Raw genomic sequence first — 10,851 nt, forward strand, 5'->3', positions numbered from 1 at the left:
TGTGATCTCATCTCAAATGATCCATTATCAATTATTTGATCAACACCATAGGAAAATCTGTCTCCCCTTCTATTGTTCCTGTCGCCCCTGTAAATGTCATATTTCATTCATTAGCCAATACAATCACATACTCCGTGTAAGTAAGACATTATATTTTATCCCAGGCATCCCCTTAACATAATGCTATAGGAGACTTCCATCAATCCTGGAAGACACTATATAATACCACGTTTCATTAAGTTCACTACACCTTCTAATATAAACCTATAACCCCTTTCTATTAATTTAATCATCGCAACCTGTTGCATTAGTCTTTTAAAAATATAAACCTATTGTTTAATAACTTCATACTTATAACCAATGTTTATTCAATCCATCATCCTAATAGTCACAACTATATCCCATTGTTCAACGTACCATAAACAGTTTATCGTTTTAGAAATCACCAATTATTTTCATACACCACTGGTGTTACTCAACCTATACAATAAAGTAATAACCATTAGAATTTGTCAAAGAAATGTTTTTCATTCAACTATTCAAACTTCTGCTCGATACAGTCAAGCAAGTACAACTCTTTTACCCGCGAACTAGAACCATAAATTATTTTCCTTTGTTCTCAATTCAAATCATTGTCCCAACTCTATAGCAATTTTCAGTTCGCTATTCAATTTCTTTAACTGTTCTCTCTGATTAGGCCCTAATTAATAAAACAAATACTTGCTATCGTTGATAAGCATACATTTAATTATATTCCTATCATTTGAACTACAGTGGGGGGAAAAAGTATTTAGTCAGCCACCAATTGTGCAAGTTCTCCCACTTAAAAAAATGAGAGAGGCCTGTAATTTTCATCATAGGTACACGTCAACTATGACAGACAAAATTAGAAAAAAAAATCCAGAAAATCACATTGTAGGATTTTTTATGAATTTATTTGCAAATTATGGTGGAAAATAAGTATTTGGTCAATAACAAAAGTTTCTCAATACTTTGTTATATACCCTTTGTTGGCAATGACACAGGTCAAATGTTTTCTGTAAGTCTTCACAAGGTTTTCACACACTGTTGCTGGTATTTTGGCCCATTCCTCCATGCAGATCTCCTCTAGAGCAGTGATGTTTTGGGGCTGTCGCTGGGCAACACGGACTTTCAACTCACTCCAAAGATTTTCTATGGGGTTGAGATCTGGAGACTGGCTAGGCCACTCCAGGACCTTGAAATGCTTCTTACGAAGCCACTCCTTCGTTGCCCGGGCGGTGTGTTTGGGATCATTGTCATGCTGAAAGACCCAGCCACGTTTCATCTTCAATGCCCTTGCTGATGGAAGGAGGTTTTCACTCAAAATCTCACGATACATGGCCCCATTCATTCTTTCCTTTACACGGATCAGTCGTCCTGGTCCCTTTGCAGAAAAACAGCCCCAAAGCATGATGTTTCCACCCCCATGCTTCACAGTAGGTATGGTGTTCTTTGGATGCAACTCAGCATTCTTTGTCCTCCAAACACGACGAGTTGAGTTTTTACCAAAAAGTTATATTTTGGTTTCATCTGACCATATGACATTCTCCCAATCCTCTTCTGGATCATCCAAATGCACTCTAGCAAACTTCAGACGGGCCTGGACATGTACTGGCTTAAGCAGGGGGACACGTCTGGCACTGCAGGATTTGAGTCCCTGGCGGCGTAGTGTGTTACTGATGGTAGGCCTTGTTACTTTGGTCCCAGCTCTCTGCAGGTCATTCACTAGGTCCCCCCCGTGTGGTTCTGGGATTTTTGCTCACCGTTCTTGTGATCATTTTGACCCCACGGGGTGAGCTCTTGCGTGGAGCCCCAGATCGAGGGAGATTATCAGTGGTCTTGTATGTCTTCCATTTCCTAATAATTGCTCCCACAGTTGATTTCTTCAAACCAAGCTGCTTACCTATTGCAGATTCAGTCTTCCCAGCCTGGTGCAGGTCTACAATTTTGTTTCTGGTGTCCTTTGACAGCTCTTTGGTCTTGGCCATAGTGGAGTTTGGAGTGTGACTGTTTGAGGTTGTGGACAGGTGTCTTTTATACTGATAACAAGTTCAAACAGGTACCATTAATACAGGTAATGAGTGGAGGACAGAGGAGCCTCTTAAAGAAGAAGTTACAGGTCTGTGAGAGCCAGAAATCTTGCTTGTTTGTAGGTGACCAAATACTTATTTTCCACCATAATTTGCAAATAAATTCATAAAAAATCCTACAATGTGATTTTCTGGAGAAAACAATTCTCAATTTGTCTGTCATAGTTGACGTGTACCTATGATGAAAATTACAGGCCTCTCTCATCTTTTTAAGTGGGAGAACTTGCACAATTGGTGGCTGACTAAATACTTTTTTCCCCCACTGTATGTACTGTCTCTCACCCCCCTTCCAGTTCATAGAGCAAGTGACATCACCAAATGAAAACCGCACTAGCTCTCACCTCATTCAGCAACACAAAAACTATCTCTCCCCGCACCTATTCCTGTTGAATAAGTGAGTCTTTCTATTTAACTCAAACCACGCTACAAATCTTCCATTCAACATCACCAAACCAAATACTCAGTAGTATCCGGTTACCACCCATACCAGCCGTTGAATTCCACTCATACATACAGATTTCACCTTATGCCATTGAAATGCCCAATAAAACCATAATAGTTCAATGGAACCCTATATTGTCTTTCTACTATATTATACATTACTTCTATAACCACATTATTTTTAACTTTTAGTCAAAACAAACAAAACATCTGTTCCCAGAGCTGCAACTTAAACTACTCTGTTATACTAACCGCTATGTGTTGCTAGGACAATCTCTTTTCTCACCCTTGACGTATATCTATGTTTGGGTGAGCAAGTCAATATATAATTATTCTTCAAATTATTATTTTATGAAATCTCTCTCATTTAACACATCCCCTTCATCAAATATACTCCCAGCAGACCTGAAAAAACAAAAACAGTGTCACGCCCTGGCTCTGGGACTCCGTTATGTTGAGCCAGGGTGTGTTGTTTCTATGTGTTTTGGGTTCTAGGCTGATTATCTAGCTCATGTGTTTCTGTGTTGGCCGGGGTGGTTCTCAATCAGAGGCAACGAGTATCAGCTGTTGCTTGTTGTCTCTGATTGGGAACCATACTTAGGCAGCCTGTTTTCCACAGTGTGTTGTGGGATCTTGTTCCGTGTATGGTTAGTGTCTGTTACCAAGGACGTCACGTATCGTTTTGTTGTTTTGTTCGTGTGGTACTCTAATAAATAAGTATGTTCGCAAATCACGCTGCGCATTGGTCCACTGTGTATGACGATCGTGACAGAAGATCCCACCAAAACTGGACCAAGCAGCGTGTCCAGGAGCCAACGCCAGAGGTAACTCTAGCAGATATCCACTTCGACTGGGTCAAGCAGCGTGTCCAGGAGCCAACGCCAGAGGTAACTCTAGCGGATATCCACCTCGACTGGGTCAAGCCGCGTGAGGAGGAGAGAGGTTGGACTTGGGAGCAGAGGCTGGAGAGTCTGGTGAGAGCCATGGAGGCCATAGCCACGGGGGAGAGACGAACCCAATACATTTTTAGGGGGGGGCTCACACCGTGGACGACGGGACTGCTGGAGGCAGATAAGGGGCGAGTTAGTGGACGAGGAGAGAAGGCCACCGGGTTACGGGAGCCATTGGCGAGTAGAGGGAAGGAGAATGTAGAGGCACGGCGAGAGGTACTGAGGTGTGTTGCCAGTCCGGTCCGGCCCGTTCCTGATCCCCGGGTAAGGCCAGTGGTGTGTGTTCCCAGTGCGGTCCGGCCTGTTCCTGTCCCTCGCACCAAGCCTGTGATGCGCGTCGCCAGCCCGGTCCGGCCTGTTCCTGCCTCTCTGGCTGGCGACGCGCACCATTGGCTTGGTGCGGGGAGCAGGAACAGGCCGGGCCGGGCTGGCGACGCGCACCATTGGCTTGGACGCGCACCATTGGCTTGGTTCCTGTCCCTCGCACCAAGCCTGTGATGCGCGTCGCCAGCCCGGTCCGGCCTGTTCCTGCCTCTCGCACCAAGCCTATGGTGCGCGTCGCCAGCCCGGCCCGGCCTGTTCCTGCTCCCCGCACCAAGCCAATGGTGCGCGTCGCCAGCCCGGCCCGGCCTGTTCCTGCTCCCCGCACCAAGCCAATGGTGCGCGTCGCCAGCCCGGCCCGGCCTGTTCCTGCTCCCCGCACCAAGCCAATGGTGCGCGTCGCCAGCCCGGCCTGTTCCTGCTCCCCGCACCAAGCCAATGGTGCGCGTCGCCAGCCCGGCCCGGCCTGTTCCTGCTCCCCGCACCAAGCCTGTAGTGCGCTTCGTCAGCCCGGTTCGGCCCGTCCCTGCTCCCCGCACCAAGCCTGTGGTGTGCGTCGTCAGCCCGGTCCGGCTCGTTCCTGCTCCCCGCACCAAGCCTGTGGTGCGCGTCGTCAGTCCGGCACAGCCCGTGCCTGGGTCACCGGTGCCTGGTCAGCTGCTTGGTCAGCTGCTCCACATCGGAGCCTAAGCAATCCGCTCCACCGATGTCCAGTCCAGCTCCAGCCAGCGGGGCCAGACCGGACCAGGGGCGCTACGGAGGGTGGTGGTCAAGCCCGGAGCCGGAACCGCCTCCGAGGAGGAATGCCCACCCGGCCCTCCCCTGTTCGGTTTATGTTTGGCGCGGTCGCAGTCCGCGCCTTTGGGGGGGGGTACTGTCACGCCCTGGCTCTGGGACTCCGTTATGTTGAGCCAGGGTGTGTTGTTTCTATGTGTTTTGGGTTCTAGGCTGATTATCTAGCTCATGTGTTTCTGTGTTGGCCGGGGTGGTTCTCAATCAGAGGCAACGAGTATCAGCTGTTGCTTGTTGTCTCTGATTGGGAACCATACTTAGGCAGCCTGTTTTCCACAGTGTGTTGTGGGATCTTGTTCCGTGTATGGTTAGTGTCTGTTACCAAGGACGTCACGTATCGTTTTGTTGTTTTGTTCGTGTGGTACTCTAATAAATAAGTATGTTCGCAAATCACGCTGCGCATTGGTCCACTGTGTATGACGATCGTGACAAACAGACTGTGATTTCCAGGACACTGCCCCTTTGTTTCTGGCCTCACTATCTCCCCGAGAGTTGGCACTCCCTTAAGGTCTCTCCCAATCTGCTCTTGGTAAACTGCAAACCTTTTAACCTCAATATGTGTTGCTGTGCTTTTCTCCACCCTATCAAAGTATTTTTAATGGTCCTGCTTATCTCTGGTCTCATTCCACTGAGGAACACTATATTTTTAATTGCTGATGGTAGGGCGTATCATTCCCCTGTCTCTGGTCTGGCTTGGGTATGCCACTGTTTGCGTTAAACACATCTTTAACCCTCTCTAAGTACTGGCTGACAGTCTCACTATCCTCTTGTTTACACTCGTGTGCTTTAGAGAAGTCTGCATGACGATGGTAATGTTCTCTGAGGCTATTACACAATTCAGTTATTTTCCCAACATACTCTCCGTGATCGGCCCATGGCAAAAGTGCCCTCTGGGCATCCCCTGAAACCCACTGCCCTCTAACGGCAGCCCAAACCTTACTATTCCTGTTTTGGGGTGGGTCATTCCTTCTACCGCTCGGTTGCTGGGGCCCCTTCTTCCCTGCCAATAGATTAGGTAAGGCTATCAGTGGGTACTGGCCCCCTCCTACTCTCTCATCTCCTGACTCATACTGACTCCCTCCTGAGCTTAGCTCTGAACTGGACCTTTTTGGGGTTCAAGTCTCCTCAGGGACCTGGGTCTTCCACCCTTCGGTCCCTTGACCCCCCTATTGTACCCTAGTACTCTAGTTACTTTCTTAGCCTTCTCTTTCCGTCTCTCTCTCTCTCTTTCTAATTTCTGCAATGACCAATTGGGTTGCTGCTGTTATTCCAAACATTTCCTTAGAACCTCAACTGTACTATCTTCCTTTGCCTTATCCTCAACCCCCCTCTGTGCTCCCTCAGCTTCCCCTTGGTTCTGGTAAGGGGGTGGAAACTCCAAAATGGCAGCCTGCTGTGGCACCCTTCCCCTCACCACTACCACCTCATCGTCTGGATTTATTCCTCCAGGCCTGATCTGCCAGGGAGGTGTATAGTCTTGATCTAGACCTTTCTACAGGGGGAGCTGTGGGTTCTGTCTTAGACCTCTCTCTCTCACTCACTGCTTCTTTCTCCTTTACACACCTTATGTATCTGTTTAAGCATCGATTCGAGTTTATCTGCATCCAGACGTCCCTCAAAACCATACCTCTCCCTCCACCTGGTTACATAATGGAGATTTCTTCTATCCCTGGATTCCATAAATCTCTCATCTCCGGTTGACCCCGGGACCTCCTTGGAGGGTTTGCTTCCCTTATTGGCAGGACTCTTTGATCGTCCTATACCCAAAACTTTGAACAATTACTTTATGGCTTTTACCAAATTCCTGAATCTCACCTTTATTTGAATTTAGATTACTTCCAACTCTCTAATAATTGTTTTTGTCACTTTAACTGAGTTGTTAGGTATTAAATAATTTTAAAATTTTGCTTTTAATGATTTATTCGATCTTTAATTAATTTCTTATATGTTTCTTCCTCAAAATAGTCAATTATACTTACTTACTTCCTCACACAACCTATTTTGGTCCCTGTCTTTGGAATGTATTCTTAGATGTGACTTTTGAGCAAATATTAAGTCTCACACAAGATTATTGGTTAACACTATCGGCAACTTGGAGTTTGTACTTAGACAAATTACGGCTCCAGTTTCATGGAACGGATAGAGTTACTGCTAATCTACAGTTGTTTATGACTTATAATATTCTATTTCTCACACATACTATTTTAAATTCCCTTTACTTGATATTTATTGACGATCCCAGACCGTCTCACTATCACACTCTCTTCCTTTGAAGTTTCACCCCCGTTTTCCTATTTATCTAGAATACTCACGCTAAAGTTTACTCCCTTCTTGTATACTTTTGACAATCCTCTTTCATATTGTCTCAACACAAGGCTAGTTTATGTTCGGTAATGGCCTCTCTACCCGGAGTCTATTTCGGACCCCCCCCTTTGCTACACCAGTCGTATTTCCTACTTATTTAGAATACTCACGCGTGGTTTTCTCTAGATAAGCGTCTAAAAACACGACGGCAAGACTTCCTTGAGGGTTTTGGTAATCATTCTCTGTCCTTTACAAGAATTACAACAGTTATTGCAAGTTCAGATAATTTCCCCCAAAATCATGAATAAAGACTACTGACCTTATTCTTGTAGCTGGGACTCAATTTGGTTGGATCTCGTCACCGTTCCTGTCGTGAACCAGTTCACCGCCGGCCTGGATTAACCCTCAATCTTAGAGGTCAGGACTTTGTCCCACGGATCCTAGATCCGCCCGTGCACGGTTTCGGGGTTCCCTGGGACGACAGACAACGGGTGTTGAGATCCGGCTCGAAGGACCAAGCTGTCATGAGAATTTCTATCCCAATGTTTCAAAAATGAATTTATTACTCAGTCTGTATCCCAGAGGTTGTAAATCTCTAATAATCCGACAAAGCAGCCCAGCATATAATCATCAGGGTTTATTCATGAGAACGTTCTAAAACAAAATGGTCGTACAATATTTTTATATGCACACGTCAGAGAAAAAATCCCTCCCCTCTGTAGGCAGGCTGTAGTTTTCCACTTTATAATTGCTCTCCTGACTATCAGTTCACACACACACACACACACACACACACACACACACACACACACACACACACAAGCCTAACAGTTTCTCTCCTCCCTAAATTCCTCAGTTATCTTGGTTTCTCAGTTGCCTGTAGACAGTTATCCTTGTCCTTTGTTGTCTGGCCTAACTCTTACTCACATTGCTAAATAGTAGCACAATGTCATAATCTTTACTGGTCCTACACTCACACATTACCAGGTAGTAGATTCTAACTCATCTCACACAGTTTCAGAGTGTAATAATTAGTCACTACTAAGAAAGTACTAATCATACTTAAAACAAGAACATTTCTATATTTAAGGGTGGAACATTTAGTCATTACTTTTAACCTGATTCCTATACAGTGGGGGGAAAAAGTATTTAGTCAGCCACCAATTGTGCAAGTTCTCCCACTTAAAAAGATGAGAGAGGCCTGTAATTTTCATCATAGGTACACGTCAACTATGACAGACAAATTGAGATTTTTTTTCTCCAGAAAATCACATTGTAGGATTTTTAATGAATTTATTTGCAAATTATGTTGGAAAATAAGTATTTGGTCACCTACAAACAAGCAAGATTTCTGGCTATCACAGACCTGTAACTTCTTCTTTAAGAGGCTCCTCCGTCCTCCACTCGTTACCTGTATTAATGGCACCTGTTTGAACTTGTTATCAGTATAAAAGACACCTGTCCACAACCTCAAACAGTCACACTCCAAACTCCACTATGGCCAAGACCAAAGAGCTGTCAAAGGACACCAGAAACAAAATAGACCTGCACCAGGCTGGGAAGACTGAATCTGCAATAGGTAAGCAGCTTGGTTTGAAGAAATCAACTGTGGGAGCAATTATTAGGAAATGGAAGACATACAAGACCACTGATAATCTCCCTCGATCTGGGGCTCCACGCAAGATCTCACCCCGTGGGGTCAAAATGATCACAAGAACAGTGAGCAAAAATCCCAGAACCACACGGGGGGACCTAGTGAATGACCTGCAGGGAGCTGGGACCAAAGTAACAAAGCCTACCATCAGTAACACACTACGCCGCCAGGGACTCAAATCCTGCAGTGCCAGACGTGTCCCCCTGCTTAAGCCAGTACATGTCCAGGCCCGTCTGAAGTTTGCTAGAGTGCATTTGGATGATCCAGAAGAGGATTGGGAGAATGTCTTATGGTCAGATGAAACCAAAATAGAACTTTTTGGTAAAAAGTCAACTCGTCATGTTTGGAGGACAAAGAATGCTGAGTTGCATCCAAAGAACACCATACCTACTGTGAAGCATGGGGGTGGAAACATCATGCTTTGAGGCTGTTTTTCTGCAAAGGGACCAGGACGACTGATCCGTGTAAAGGAAAGAATGAATGGGGCCATGTATCGTGAGATTTTGAGTGAAAACCTCCTTCCATCAGCAAGGGCATTGAAGATGAAACGTGGCTGGGTCTTTCAGCATGACAATGATCCCAAACACACCGCCCGGGCAACGAAGGAGTGGCTTCGTAAGAAGCATTTCAAGGTCCTGGAGTGGCCTAGCCAGTCTCCAGATCTCAACCCCATAGAAAATCTTTGGAGGGAGTTGAAAGTCTGTGTTGCCCAGCGACAGCCCCAAAACATCACTGCTCTAGAGGAGATCTGCATGGAGGAATGGGCCAAAATACCAGCAACAGTATGTGAAAACCTTGTGAAGACTTACAGAAAACGTTTGACCTGTGTCATTGCCAACAAAGGGTATATAACAAAGTATTGAGAAACTTTTGTTATTGACCAAATACTTATTTTCCACCATAATTTGCAAATAAAATCATAAAAAATCCTACAATGTGATTTTCTGGATTTTTTTTTCTCATTTTGTCTGTCATAGTTGACGTGTACCTATGATGAAAATTACAGGCCTCTCTCATCTTTTTAAGTGGGAGAACTTGCACAATTGGTGGCTGACTAAATACTTTTTTCCCCACTGTATCAGTTATGAATGGGGTGCTGACAGACAATCGTTGATGGATATTTATAGAGCTCTGATCATTTAAAGTTATTGATTACGGGTGTATAGTTTATGGAACAGTGGCGAAGACTTGGCTTCAGAAGCTGGACATTATCCAGTATATAGCTTTAAGGATATGTATTGGTGCATTTAAATCAATGTCTGTATGTGCCTTACTAGTAGAGGCAGGTGAGATGCCTTTGGATATACGGCGTAAAAAGTTGTCATTAGCTTATTGGGTTAGGTTGAAAAGCTGTCAGGTTGAGCATCCCACTGCTACTTTTCTAGATGACTGTTGGGAATATACTAGCAGACAAGCCAGTGGTTTTGGATGGAAAGCTTGCTGATGAGAGTGGTTTGAGGGAGTCGGAGGTTGGCCCTTCTGTGGTGATAGGGCACGTTCCTCCATGGTTACTCCCAGATCCTGTTGTTGATCTAACCTTGGTAGAGAAAAGCTTGTGATTACTTGTGACTTAGAAAGTTAGCACTTACCTAGTAGATAGTTTCCTTCAGCAGATGTTCCCAGGTGCTGTTTTGAGATAGCCATCTTGAACAAATGTATGCACTGTCAATCGAAAGAGTAGAGCCAAGTCTTTGCAATCGCAAAAAAATGTCTTTGAACTAATAAGATTAAAGAAGTTTCATATAAATTCATCCACAAGTGCTACCCTACTAAACATTATCTTAAAACGTTTTTAAAAGATATTGATGTTTCTTGTACCTTCTGTAATGAACAACCGGAGACTGTTTTACATTTATTTTGGTATTGCAATTATACCCGGAAGCTGTGGCAAGATATCTGTTGATTAGTTTTAGATCATATACATGCTAGTTTTGCCCTTCTACTTGAAAATGTGATATTTGTTTTTACAAAATATAGCAAAGACTATGCAAAGCCTTTCTTCTTAATAAACTTCATTGTTTTAGCTAAATTCCATATTCATAAATTACATTTTAGTCGAAAACCTCTGTTTATTATTTTTGAGAATGAAATTCAACAATATATAAACACAATGTCTTCTCATAACAAAAAAGCAATAACTTTAAATGATTGTAATTTTTACAAGGTCTTTATATAATGTATTGTTTTGTATTCAGGATGACTGGGGCGGCAGGTAGCTTAGTGGTTAAGAGCGTTGTGATAGTAACCGAAAGGTCGCTGGTTCTAATCCCCGAGAAGA

Source organism: Coregonus clupeaformis, chromosome 35 (genome assembly GCF_020615455.1).
Source record: "Coregonus clupeaformis isolate EN_2021a chromosome 35, ASM2061545v1, whole genome shotgun sequence".
Classification (NCBI taxonomy): Eukaryota; Metazoa; Chordata; class Actinopteri; order Salmoniformes; family Salmonidae; genus Coregonus; species Coregonus clupeaformis.